General features: G+C 44.3%; 1 protein-coding gene and 1 non-coding gene across 2 annotated transcripts in view; both read left to right on the forward strand.

Moving 5' to 3' along the window:
• Positions 1 to 12,201, forward strand: part of LOC133091881 (uncharacterized) — a 33,499-nt gene that overhangs the window by 1,631 nt on the left and 19,667 nt on the right.
• TRNAW-CCA (transfer RNA tryptophan (anticodon CCA)) lies at positions 10,006 to 10,078 on the forward strand. The gene has a single exon. It is a non-coding gene; the product is annotated as a tRNA-Trp (tRNA).

Genomic DNA, 12,201 nt, shown 5'->3' on the forward strand with positions numbered 1-12,201 from the left:
AATCAACAATAATAATAAAAAATAGTGAACATTTGAGTTAAATGAATTTTGAGCCCCAAACTCTAACATCCTAGCTGATGGAGTAGTTCTTTTCGGTTGTCTGAATCTGTGCTGTACAAAGCAGTGAGGATAAAGCTTTGCAGATGCCTCCCCTGTGCAGAGAGGCTGGGAGCGCGTCTTCGGGCTTGATCCTACTGTGGAGCTGGCTCAAATCCAATCCCTCGCAGCAGAATTGCTCTTTTTCCCATAGCCCTTCACTAATAGCTCTTTACATAGAAACTGACATGCTTACTTGTCTATCTCCCATAACTCTTATGGGAAGGATACATGCATGCATTCATTCATATAATCAACGTGTTTTTATATTAAATGCCCACTATGTGCCTTGCTAGGTGCCAGGAGACAATGCTATGCATAACGGATGTGGTCCTTGCCTTCAGGGAGCTTACAATCTAGAGAGAGAGACATAGGTAAAGCCAATAAGCACACAAATCTGTCATGACAATCACGGCGGGAGCTATAAAGTGAAGTTTAGAGAGCTGTGAGTGTGTGAGAGGCTCCAAGAAGCTGCCCCTGGGCATCGCGACTGATGGGAACTGAAATCCCAGGGTGAGTCAGAGGAGTAAGAAGAACAGAGGGAAGAGCGTGTCAAGCAGAAGGGCCAGCAGGTGCAAAGATTCAGAGGCAGAGGGAAATCTGGCTGGAGCAAAAATGAGGGATAAGGGGAAGCATCTCATTCACCTTTGTATCAGGACCCCCAACTCATACCTGACTCTTACTGTGCAAGCTCAAAAAATGTTTGTCGAACGCATGAATGAGTGAATGACTTGTATAAACTCCCCTTTCTGACAGACATCAAGCGGCCTATTTTGTACAGATAAATGCATTAGTTCTTCCTTATTGCTACTGTGTTCACCATAGTGGAAAATGTGGAAGTAAGTTTCCTAGAGTCTGAACTGAGAGATTATGCCCACAAGTTCCAGTGTGGAGATGGGTACTACTTGTTTAAATGTGATAATTTAGGTTAAATATATACAGATTAAAATACTGTTGGAAAGTTGGAGAATCGCCAGATTTAACAAATAAAAATATTCCATGAGCCACTGTGGAAAACGGTACGGCAGTTCCTCAAAATGTTAAACATAGAATTACCATGTGATCTAGCAATTCCACATCCAGGAACATAGACTCAAAAGAATTGAAAGCAGGGAATCAAATAGATACTTGCTCACCAACGTTCATAGCAGCATTATTCACAGTAGCCAAAAGGTAGAAACAATCCAAATGTCTATCAACAGATGAATGGAAAGACAAAAAGTGGTATGTACATACAATGGAATATTATTCAGCCTTAAAAAGGAATGACATTCTGATACATGTTACAACATAGATGAACTTAGAAAATATTATGCTAAGGTGAACTAAGCCAAACACAGAAGGAACACTAATATGAGATACCAAGAGTAGGCAAATTCAAAGAGAAAGTAAATTAGAGGTTATCAAGGGCTGGGGCAGGGGGGTGTTATTATTTAATGGGTACAGAATTTGGCACAGTGAATAAGATCTTGAAGTGGGTGGTGGTGGTGATGGATGCACAGCATGTGCCTGCACTTAACTCCACTGAATTGTACTTAGGGTTGAAATAGTCAATTTTACATTATATAAATTTACCACAATTTTTTAAAAGCACTTTTCCTTCAAAGAAAAAACCCCATGTAATACTTGGGACATGCCTAAACTGAAAATGTATTTATTGTTTATCCAAAATTTGAATGTAACTGGGCATCCTGTATTTTCTCTGGCAACCCTAATTGAGAAGCTTCCTAGAACATTTCCAGGATTCAGGAACCATCCTTTCAAAAGCAAAAATCAGTGCTTGTGGTCTGATAAGAATGAGTGTATAAGCCAGGCGCAGAGAATCAGGGGGGTGCCTGCCCTAATTATAGACTCAGCCCTAGACACAGGCCATGAAGTGACTCCCTCAGCCCTCACTCACTCCACCAGTGAAGAGGTGAAGATTAGAAATCTTGGTTGGGTTTCCCATCTGTCGTTTAATCACCGTGATCCACAAATGCAGTAAAAGCTGGTTATAAACCCCTTCTTACGATTGACCACGTGGCTAGAATTACGGTTGCAGATGGCGACGCTCAGATGATAGCCTTGTCCCCCGCCATCAATGCATCTTCACACCAGAGTTGGTAAGAACCCATGGGGTGCCCAGATGCCTAATTGTACAATCATTTGCACCCATGCCTTCTCAATAAAAGAAACGGCTCACCGTGCAGCAAGAAACAACAGGTGTAAAAGGCAAATGCCACTTTGGAACCATTTGGACCAAAGAACATGGCTCGGTGTAACAAGAGCGCCCACGGACTTGGCACGCCTGCACTCATCTGCCTGTGAGATGGGCCTGAAATCAGACCACAGCCGCGGAGTCTACGGCTGCTGTTCCAGGTGGTCCCACCTACTCCTTCTCTCAACCGAGAGTAAAGGCAGCTGGGGAGGGCATGGCATGAAGAGATGGGTCGTGTCCAAATCATTTTTACTAGGTGCTGACAAGTCACCGCGAACGTCTGGAAATGACGTAGCACGGCAGAAACACACAAGTCACGATGCACTGGTGAATGATTACCAGAGGAGGAATTCATTACAGGCTGCTCTCAGCTTCCATCACATAAGGAAGTGTTACATTAACAAGATGGAAGGTCCCTGTGGTCCCCTCCCCAACACAGCCCCCCACCGCCACCGCCTGCCACCCCACTATTTCAGTTTGTGTTGCATGGAGGGAGGGGAGCCCAAAGGCAGGGGGGAGTTAATTCAGCTACACTCATCAAAAAGGGGGTCACTGTGGCAGCCAAAGCCAACCGAAGCAGATTCGACCTGCGTGCCACAAGAGATTCTTTCCCTGCCGCCCGCACCAGCTATGACCACTGCAGTCTGGCGACGATCTATGACATTAAAACAGAATGTCTTTTTTTTTTTTTTTTTTTAGCTGTTCATGTCACTTGCTTTCCATCCTGGATGTGTGTGTTTCCCCGTCCATGTGCCTGGCCTTGTCTCTGTTGGCCCCCAGGTTGCCTGGTATTTCTAACCTTTCCTGGTGAATGATTACCAGAGGAGAAATTCATTAGAGGCTGCTCTCAGCTAGACACAGACAGATGTAAACACAGACAGATGTAGAACGTAGTGGGTGCCAGCCTAGAACCCGTACTGGAGACTGCGGAAGACTAGGATGAATAAGACATGCTGGCTTTGGAGCCTCTCTGGATCAACACGATCTGGGGTGATGGGAACAAGAAGTCTCCCTTTTGTGGCAGCCAAGAGGACATTATAGATGGAGTGGCCTTCGAGTTCTTGGTAGTCAGTGTCACAGGCCGTCATTGTCTCGTCCCTCTTTCTAATCTCTTCTCCAATTACCACTTCCCACGTTAAAGAATCACAGGGCACAAACGGAAGGTTAGCAGAGAGTCAAAAGCATGCAGACAGAGGGGTCAATAGTTCTTTTTTAATGAGATTTCTGCTCCTTCAAAATGCCATTCACATGCAGAGGGGCCAGCCAACCGAATCTGCTTTTAAAGTCAAATGCAAAGCCAGGCCCGGAACAGACAGTCTCTGCCTGGGGGCGGGGGGTCTCCACCGGTGCCTTCCCCAGGAGGCCAGAAAACTCAGCACCTTGGCCTCGCCCCTTTGCCAAGCCCCTCACCACTCAGAGGCCCTGCCAGGTTCCTGTTGCAAACGTTAACCTAAAGCGGGTGAGGAGCCCCAGCACGCCCGCCAGCCAATACGATGTTAAATATTACACCTCCCTGCCTGGGCCTGGGCTGAAAGCCGCCATTTCGTTATGCAGCTTCCTCTGGGTTAAGGAAAAAAGAGCACACTTCTCCCAGATGCGCCCCACGGAGACCTGCCCTCAGTCTCCCCAGCGCTGGGCAAACCGTCAAAACTGTTCAGTTTGTCTAAGCCCCATCCATCTTTAATGTCAGAGTCTACATTTTCTCCTCTCCTCCTTTTTCAAAGCAGCCAAAAAAGAAAATGTCACTGCATTTGGGGCCAATTCAAAAGTCAGGCTTAGACGGATGTTCTGTTTCATTCTCCCCGTGTCTTTATCTCCCGTGGAGTCTTTAGGGGCTGCATCTCCACCCCCCTCCATTCCTGTGTTCATTTGGTGTCTTGATGTCCCCCCTCTCTCATACACTCCTCACTTGCCTTCTTCTAAAGCATCAGCCTTAGAACACAAAACTCTCTGTGACTGCAGCCCCTGCTAAGAGGACATCATGTTGATTTGGGGGGGGGGGCCGGGGAGGGAGCTTGCCAGGTGAGGCTGTCACCACCCCTATCAACATCCTGCCAGGGATTTGGAGGTTGAACAGCTGATGCAGGTAAGTGTCCCCAGTGCTGCCTTTTAGAAACCGGATTCTCCAAATTTGTGCAAAACACATGGAATCATCCCAAGCTGTGACAGTTTGGTTGGGAACGGTGTATGCACCTCTTCTCCCTGTATGCCTTAGAAAGACTCTTTAAGCCATGAGGGGCAGGCGGCAGTTCTGATGAAGATGCCAGTTGGAATGCATCTCTGACAGCTCCTGGCTCACCCAAGAGTGGGGAGCTGATACACTGATTGATACCCGGGGGCGAGGCCGTCAGCTGGGAGGACACAGGAAGGAGATAAGGGACTCAATCAGTGTCAGACCCGTCCTGACACACGTCGCTGTAAATCACTTTGGGGAAACATTCTCACCTGCCAAGAGCAGAGAAGGGCGAGTAGGTAATAAAGAAACAGGGTGAGAAGCAGCTGTGTGGGCTGCCGGCTCTGGGATGGACCCTGGCCTTGGCTCTAGATGGAAATGTAGAAAACTCGTAGAACTCCATCCAGCCATCCTCAGCCCAAGCGGAGGTACAGAACTGAGTTCATTGCAGTGGGTTAAAATAGAATGCAGGGTGAATTTTAGAGTATGTGAATTATGCCTCAGTAACACTGATATAAATATAGATATTCCAACCAGTAGCCCAGGATGACTGCAGTAAAAATCCTCCGTCCCCACCCCTGCCCCCCGCCACCGTCCACCCCCTGCAGGAAGGCAGTAGAGACCACTGTTGACTGTTCTTACCCTGCCTTTGCCCACTGATACCTGGAGTGAGAAGCAGCCCATGGTGAGCCGTGAGGAAAACAGGCCTTAAAGGTGCAGCGTTTTGATGAGAAAAGATTCCTCCAATTCCAGAAAGCCCCAAGACTGCACTTCAGCATCCCCCAACCATGTTGCAGATGTGATTAGCACTGGCCAAACCCATTTTAGAGATTGTCTTTCAACATGTTTTAATTAGACATTTAAAAATAATAACCTTATTTTTTTGTCCAGGGGACGGAGTTGAAAATAATGAACGGATTAGTGATTAATTAATTGCTGGCAGGTGTGGGGAGAAACCATCTATGGCTTCTTAGCATTTTCCCCCTTTCTCTCTTAAGATCATTCTTTCTTATTTTAATTAATTTTTGCCACCGCAGCACTTCTCTTATCAAATATTCAAATAAACTAAACAAATAGAGTATACTGAGACCAAAGTACTCAATATGACGTTTAATTGGAATTGCAGCCTTGCTTTCTCCTGCTGGAATCTCAGGGCACCTGGAAGCTTTCCCTGGCAGTGGAATTGGAATCCAAAAGTGCATTGTTAGCATCTAGTTCATCTTCCTTTCAGGTGCCAAGGGCATGGCTTGATTGAAGCAAGGAGCCGTAAGACGTTGGGTGTTTGTGGTACTCTGGTGAGGAACAGAGGCAGGAACTTAACGAGGCTGTGGACCTTCTCCCACCCACCTGCCTCACCATGAGTACACACCAGTGGGTGCACCATCCAGCTGTTGGAAGGGTCAAGGCCCAGTGGCAACCACGTGCTTCTGTTTGCAGCATCTCTCTGGGCTCTGCAGGAGGGCTCTCATCATTTATCACTCACACGGGAACAACTAGGTCTGATGCAACGATGCACATCCATGACCTTGAACCCAAGCCCTGGGCAGAGGACGGGTGACAGGCAGGACTTGTGCTTGTGTACAAGGCCCCCAGCACTAGACTCTCAGGGAATGTGGGCTTCATATGAAGCTCTGTTCTTTCCAAAGGGACAGCTGCTCAGAAAGGCTACAGCGAAGTACACTTCCTACTCTTCAGGGCTGTTTCCTGAAAGAGTGAACAGGCATCTCTAACTACCAGAGGGGATTTGGGGGATGTAGGTCTGTAATGGAGACTGAGCTATTGGCTGCTTCAAAATAAGTTATGAGTTTCAGGACATTACTCTGGTGCCTTCTCACCATTGGGAGATTCCTGAGGACCAAGGGCCTAGGCTGTCTTCTCAAAAGCAGGCAAATTGTTGAGCCATGACCATAGATTTATCCAGAAATGATGATTAGTAGGAATAGAGAAGGAATGGAAGGGGAGTTTTAAAAGTGGGTCTCTGGGACTTCCCTGGTGGTGCAGTGGTTAAGAATCCGCCTGCCAATGCAGGGGACACGGGTTCGAGCCCTGGTCCGGGAAGATCCCACATGCCGCGGAGCAACTAAGCCCGTGCGCCACAACTACTGAGTCTGCACTCTAGAGCCCGCGAGCCACAACTACTGAGCCCGTGTGCCACAACTACTGAAGCCTGCGTACCTAGAGCCCGTGCTCCGCAACAAGAGAAGCCACCGCAATGAGAAGCCCGCGCACCGCGACAAAGAGTAGCCCCCCCTCGCCCCAACTAGAGGAAGTCCACGTTCAGCAATGAAGACCCAACTCGGCCAAAAAAAAAAAAAAAAAAGGGTCTCTGATGGCCACTATGTCCTTCAGCCCAAAGTATTTGTCTCCAGATAGAGGCAAAGATAGAAGTAGTTTGCTTTGACTGATGGAGCCCAGATGATGCCTTGTCATCAAGCATTTCAGTAACTGGGAGTTGAAAGGTAAAGCAGGGAGGGGGTCACGGGGAAGGAGCCATGGGGGTGGGGACACTGCTGGCCAGGAAGCTGGTAAAGAAATGAGAGGTGCTTCTGAGGGCTTCTAAACCATGCAGGCAGAGTGAGGGACCCAGCCAGAGGGAAGATTCTCTCAACAAATCTTTTTCTCTCTCTCAAGTTTGGAAGCATCGAAGAACTGGAAAATTGGGATTGGGATCCCTAAAGGGTTTTCTAAAGTAGCCATGTATATAGTTTTTTAAATCCTCACAGATAGACTACCAGGCAACCATAAGGAGAAGGAGGAGGAGGAGGAGGAAAATTCTTTATATATAAATGTGAAAAGATCTTTAAGATCTTAGGAATTCCCTGGCAGTTCAGTGGTTAGGACTCTGCGCTTTCACTGCCGAGGTCCCGGGTTCAATCCCTGGTCAGGGAACTAAGATCCTGCAAGCCGGGGGGAAAAAAAAAAACGATCTACAGTTAAGCAAAAAAGCAAAGTGAAGAACCATGTCTAGCACGTGGGACAGGCTCTATAAGTTGCAGGGTCCAGTGAAAAATGAAATTGAGGGGGTTGAAAAATTAAGAATTCCAAGAGAGCAAGACCAGAGCGTTAGGCAAGCACAGGGCCCTCCTGACCCTGGGGCCCTGGTGACGGCGGCACATTCGTTCTCCACACCCGTGAAGCCAGTCGTGCTGGGATGCTACCATGCAGTAAACCTGAAATGTTGCATAAGAAATAAATAATGAGGTTTACTTACGCAGGTGGTGAGAACTAGTAGGAATGAAGAAGGAGGAAGGAGAATTTCCACTCTATGCCTATTTATACTTTTTAATGTGTGAGCCGTGTGGATGAGTTACCAAGTCAAAAAAGGAAATAATTTAGAAAAGTCCTCAGGGCTGTAGAGAACTGCACGCAGACTCGAAGCAATACATGGGTTCCCATTCACATTTCTCAGTGATTCCATGTTGCTCCGTGGAGGTCCTGGGGATGGGAAGAAGCTCAGAGAACAGAGGCATCTGACTGAAGCCACAACTGTCCTCTTTCTCACCATTCATGCGCTTGCCACTGGACTTAGATTTCTAAGAAGCCAAATAAAGTAAAAAATGTTATCTCACTCTGTGATCTGTGAGGTTCTCTTCAGCCTCCTGAACTTCGCTAGGCCTCAGGCACATGAGCCAGTGCCTACTTTTACAGCTGCCTTGTAGGGTAATACGTGCTATTCTTGTGAGCAGAGGGTCTCCAGATCTCTTTAAATGCACGGGTTGGATGAATGTATCAGTAATAATGGTAGTAATCAGTAATAACAACATGTTCCAAGTTTAAAAAAGACACCTTATGTAAAATAGATAGCTAGTGGGAAGCAGCCGCAGAGCACAGGGAGATCAGCTCGGTGCTTTGTGACCACCTAGAGGGGTGGGATGGGGAGGGTGGGAAGGAGGGAAATGCAAGAGGGAGGAGATATGGGGATATATGTCTATGTATAGCTGATTCACTTTGTTATACAGCAGAAACTAAACACAACATTGTAAAGCAATTATACTCCAATAAAGATGTTAAAAAGAAAAGGAAAAAAGACACCTTCATGTGTCTCCAGAATGGCGCAACCCGGAGAAATGGAAGCGGAATGTGGAATACTCCCGAACTGCAGATAATCATAATAGTTTGCACGTATTGCGTATCTACAATGTCCTGAAGGAATTATTCATGTAATCCTCATGATTCCCCTCAAGGCAGGTCCTACGATTTTTCTCATTCTATAGATAAGGAAACTGAAGTCCAAAGAGGAAAAGTAACTTGCCCAATATTACCCTGTGAATAAAGGATGGAGCCAGACTGGAACAAAGACATTCTGGCCCCAAAGCCCAAACTCTTAATCATTAACCACATAGGAGGGAAGCCCCAATTTTAATGTAAATGATTTATATAATATTGAACTAAAATGTAATAATTCTTCTCAGCTGTTTTACCAACAGAATCTTCCTCTGTCCAGAACACAATAGAGCTAATTTGGAAGTAAGGGCTACCTACTTTCATTTGTATAGATGTGGCTATGAATTATTTTGTGCCATCAAGTCAAATGAACACTAGGTTCACCATTGTTTAAGGCCCACAGTAGTGTTCGGTATGGACTGCACCCCCTTTTTCTTGGAAACATTTCTTAAATTTTGACAACTTGACAGCTCTTTGGAGCAACTCTCTCAAGACTTTCCACAAGCTCTCCAAGTGATGTAAGAGGTTGAGGTAGTTAAGAGGAGTGATGAGGAATTACTTCCAAGAGTACCAATAAATCAATAATCCAGAGTCACAGAAGGTCAAGATCAGAGGCAGATGTTGGCATTCCTTAACTGAGAAAAGAAGACTCCAGGACTCAATTCAAATTGGCTGTAGAAGTAGTATGAAAGTCAGACCAAACCCCAACATTCCCTTGGGAACTTTTCCCCTTCTGAATTGCCTAGGACACCAGGAACCAAGTATCTCTGTGAGAGAAGTGTATCGATATATACATATATACCTTCTATCTTGTTTTGCATTTATCTTCCACTAAATCATGGTGATTACTTTGATGGAAAAGCCAATTTCAGACATATCTTTCTTTCCCAGCACCTGAAACACTACAAAGCAAAATAGATCCTTGATATACGTTTGTTGAAATGATGAGTGAATGAATGAATGACTCATCAGTCAGTTGAGGTACTACCATATTCCTTAATGGCCAGGTTATACAAGTAATATCTCATCATGACAATCCAACCCCTCCCTGCAGCCAACCAATGATTTCAAAATCATATGAAATATTCAAATGATTTTTATTCTGTTGACACTTTGTGATAATTGCTAGAAATTCTTTTCCCAGTAGGCAGAAGCTGGAGATGAAACAAAACCAATATTAAATTTCTTCATCAAGAATTGGAAAGTGAAAACAAAATGTCTTGAATATAGTAAAAGAGGGACATTTTGCAGAGCAGCTTAATATATTGCCCTGGAATGCCTAAAAGTATTTTGTGTGATATTGTCAAGTAACTACTCAATAAATGCTTTAAAGCTTGTTTGGCTTGTTCAAATTTAAAATACTAAGAGACGGACTTCCCTGGTGGTCCAGTGGTTAAGACTCCATGCTCCCAATGCAGGGGGCCCAGGTTCAATCCCTGGTCAGGGAACTAGTTCCCTCGTGCCACAACGAAGATCCCACATGCCGCAACTAAAGACCCAGCACAGCCAAATAAATAAATAAATATTTAAAATACTAAGAGAGAGAAAAGAGGTTTGGTTGATTTTTACAAATGCAATATCCAAAGTAGTATGGAAGGAAATAAAACAGCTGGGATTTGTGTAGTTGCTAATTAAGCTGAAGAATAATCATCCAGCTAAGCAAAAATAATTCCTCTGCCACGTCTGGAGGAACCAGTTGCAGAAGGGAAGGTGTGGTTTGGTTGCCAAAAGGACATTTTCCTTACTGGAAAAAAAATTCTTAATTTTATGCAAATTACTGTTTGGTCTTATCCTTATTTATTTATGTATTTCTTTTTCTGCTTCAAAGTGATGAAACATAAGAAGAGAGAAGGTGGTCTCAGGACTATTATGAGATTAATAAAGCCAGGATTTCTTGGGGAAGAGACTGGCTGAATCTTGGCCAGGTGATGAGATACTATAAGGAGGTCAGTGTCCTAAAGTTTTCCAGTAAAAGCTGCAGGATGAGAAAGACTGCCAGTAGCTTGTGAGGAGAGGCCAAGGGATTAGTCTACACTCTAAGAGTAATTGAAAATCGGGAAGTTTTGCTTAAAGGGAAAAAAGGAAAAGTCAAGTTACAAATAAACAATGATTGATAATAATCAAAGTCTAGTGGGACAAAGAACTTAACCCGAACATAGATTTTTTTATAGTAGTTCTTTGGATGTTGTTCTAAGTTCTCTACAGAGTATCACTTTCTATATTGCCTTTACTATTTTAAGAGTTATATTTAGATTTTCTTATTTGCATTTCTGTTTTTCTCAAAATGAGTGATTCTTGAAACTTACCTGCGTCAGAATCACCACGGAAGCTTTTTAAAAATGGAGATTCCTGAACCCAAGGCCCCAAAGAGTCTAATTAGGTGGATATAGGGTTGAGGCTCACGACTCTGTGTTTTAACAAGGAAATAGGTCCTAGGTAATTTGATACAAGGAATTCACATCTCACTTTTGAGAAACTACTCTTATGATTTATGAAGCAGGTAATGTCCTGGGTCTATGCATCTGGAGCAAGGAATTACCACCAGATGGAAATTTATCAAAATTACAGGCATAATGGAAAGGAGAACTCTGAGAGGTCAGAGGGTAGTGATTTTATCATTTAAACGTGATGTCAAATAACTACTCAATAAATGTTTCAAAACTTAGTTTATTCAAATTTAAAATATTAAGAGTTTAGAGATTTGGATGAATTTCACAAATTCAATACCAAAAGTAATGTGGAAGAAAAATAAGCAGTGGATTTGTATAATGGTTAATTTATTAGACTTTTGAAGTCCAGGACACATAGAAACAGAACCCAGAGAGAAGGCTGGAGAGCTACAGAAACTCGTTTTACCTACTTTTCAATTCTGCCAGCCTCTCCCTAGAAGTAATGACTTGATAATAAACTTCAAACTAATTTTTAATGCCCACAATTTAGAAATCACTATTTGGTTGTGAATCTCCATTTCGCCTTATTTCACCTACCTCTCCAGGTGAGGCATGTCTAAATCTGCCTTACAAGTTCAAAGCATGTTCTTCTGATTTCATTGCAACCCCTCCCTCAACTGAAATGACAGGGGAAGAAAACTGAATTGAATGAAAAGGAACCTAGCACTGGACAGCATTTTGCCCCCTCCCAAATATGCACATGCCTCCTTCTCTCCCTCCTTTTATGAGTATGAGAGTTCCATGTAACAGTACAGTCCCAATACCAGGAATCTTTGTAATTTTCCTTTGTGGAATACCTGGACTACTGTAGGTCAATAGAAAAGTAGGAAGAATGGCTTCTTACCTAGATTCTGCAGAGGAAGATCTATTTTTCACTGACCCATCAGGATACCCATTCACCCAGAGAAGTAATATGAGCTGAGACATACTAAGACACATCCCTTCTTAGAGAAGCTCAGCCCACACTGGCTCTGTAGAATCAAAGATTTCTCAGAGGGCCCATTTCCTAAAGCTTTTGTCATTTCAGAGGCTCTTCTGGCCCCTCTCTTCAAGGTCTCCACCTTAGTTATGCAGCTGTTAGCACCATGACAGCCATCAAAGAGTACACGCTTTGGGCAACG

The sequence above is a fragment of the Eubalaena glacialis genome, chromosome 1 (genome assembly GCF_028564815.1).
Source record: "Eubalaena glacialis isolate mEubGla1 chromosome 1, mEubGla1.1.hap2.+ XY, whole genome shotgun sequence".
NCBI lineage: Eukaryota > Metazoa > Chordata > Mammalia > Artiodactyla > Balaenidae > Eubalaena > Eubalaena glacialis.